General features: G+C 41.3%; 1 pseudogene; it reads right to left on the reverse strand.

Moving 5' to 3' along the window:
- Positions 1–333: 333 nt before the first annotated feature.
- LOC123836453 (prostaglandin E synthase 3-like) lies at positions 334–832 on the reverse strand (annotated as a pseudogene).
- Between the last annotated feature and the right edge of the window lie 1,280 nt (positions 833–2,112).

Here is a 2,112-nt window from a genome sequence, read left to right on the forward strand (position 1 = left end):
CTAAGCCAAGAGCTTCCTATCATGTCAGTGTCTACATTATGAAGTAAAGGAGACTGAGGTGAAATGCTTTTATTTATCACAATGGCTGTATCAATTACCTAGGACCTCAATAGCATCATGGAAGTCTGGGAAAAGTTCATGCATAAAGTTATTGCCTTAGCTGACTTAAAATTGCTCCATTCAATGGTACATATCAACCCTTGGGGAAAAGTTTACAAAAACAAACGGGTTGAAAAGTGGCTTAACAGAGGCAAATACAGCTTCTGCCTTTAGAGCTATCAACTCAGGAATTCCTTCATTTATGAAATCTTGCAGAGAAGTTGTTTTTCTTTCTCAAAATCTGGTGATGACCACATTCCTTACTCCAGAGCTGGCATCATCACTGTCTTGTGAAACATCATCTTCTCCATCTACTTCCGATAAATCAAATCCTAATCACCACCCATGTTGTTCATCATCTCAGAGAAATGATCAAAATTTGATGTGTCTTCATCTGAATCATCTTCCCAGTCTTTCCAATATTGAAGTCCACATTAAGTCATTAAGTTTTGCCCTTTCTTTTGTTAACCTTGGCCATGACTGACCAGATTCGCCTTTTTTGTAAACAACATAAAATTGATCTGTCCGTTCTTTTATGCTTGGAATCATTTGGACCAATGCAGTGAAAAAGATCAATTTAATGTAAATGTTTAAAATTATCACTTCCTCCAGAACAACTGAATGTAAGTTTGGATTTTTCAAAATTTACATTAATATCTTTACTATCTTCAGCACAAAATTTAATGAAGATGTAGTCCCTTCTATCATACCACTTTGCTGAAGCGGGCTGCATGGTGAACCCAACAGGGGTACAGGTGAATGGGTGGGCCAGGGCCTCTCTGACTCTTCTCACTTCCTTCAGGCTACAGCAGTAGCAGGATCCCCCTGAGTCCCCAGAATGCACCGCAGAGAGAATACCAACTCTGGTCTTGGGAGAGGAGGAACCTCTCAGCATCACAGTTCTCTATAGAAGATTGTCCGTGGAGGAGATATTGGAGGTTAAACATGGCAAAACATGCTTCCTGGTAAGTGGAAAGATACATTCTTTATTGTACATTAATAAAATTGGGCCTTTACTCTATAAATCAGTATCTCCTTGAGGTTGTTTATAGTGTTCTAGAACTTGAGGTCAACAGTGACAGAGTGAAGTGAATCAGCTGGCTGTGTGTTTTTCTCTAAACGAAGCACTGGAAGGGCTGATTATATGGATTTGGGGCTTGAGCAAAAGAGGGGAAAATGAGTTGAGAATATTGGCAAGTGTGTTATTTTAATGATGAGCTACAGAACTTACTTGGTAAGAAGGGAACTGTCAAGGAAAACTTGCACCAGAGTTAAGCAGGCGATGAAGGCCCTTGGACTTGCTACAGGGGAGAGAGACTGAACTCTACTCCCCTGAACCAAAAGGTAGAAGGGAGGGGCGTCTGGGTGGCTCAGTCGGTTAAGCGGCTGGCTTTGGCTCAGGTCATGATCCCAGAATCCTGGGATCAAGCCCCACATGGGGCTCCCCGCTCAGCGTGGAGTCTGCTTTTCCCTCTCCCTCTGCCCCTTCCCCCAACTTATGCTCTTGCTCTCCAGCACACACACTCTCTCGCTCTCTCAAATGAATAAATTTTAAAAATCTTTAAAAAAAAAAAAGTAAGAGGGATTTTAGGTGCTGAGGTAAGCTAGTGAAAAAGTACTAGAAGTTGGTCAGTGGGATGTGTCCAGTACACTGAATCATTCCTGAGTTTGAAAATGGTTTTTCCTTGTGATTAAGCCACCTGAGTTTGCTAATAGGCACTTATCAAGTTAGGCTTCTGTGTCCAGTCCAATGGGAGATAGGGGTACTATCTTTCTGGATGATTACATTTCAAAGAGATGACTCCCAGGTCCTTGAAAAAGACATTTCTGGGTTTTAAAACTGATTAGAGGCTGGGGGGAGGATTTATCTACATTTCAAAAGGGCAGAGAAAGAATTTGCAATTACAAGCATTTAAAGTAAATGTTCTAAGAAAAGGGAGGTTAGGGGCCTATAGTTGGGAAGAAACCTGCCTAAAATTTTGTCAAGCTGAGAGGAATGTTAAGGCCATCTTG

Source organism: Mirounga angustirostris, unplaced genomic scaffold (genome assembly GCF_029215605.1).
Source record: "Mirounga angustirostris isolate CCGP_5_RB_7025 unplaced genomic scaffold, mMirAng1.0.hap1 SCAF_8, whole genome shotgun sequence".
In the NCBI taxonomy this organism is placed as follows: Eukaryota; Metazoa; Chordata; class Mammalia; order Carnivora; family Phocidae; genus Mirounga; species Mirounga angustirostris.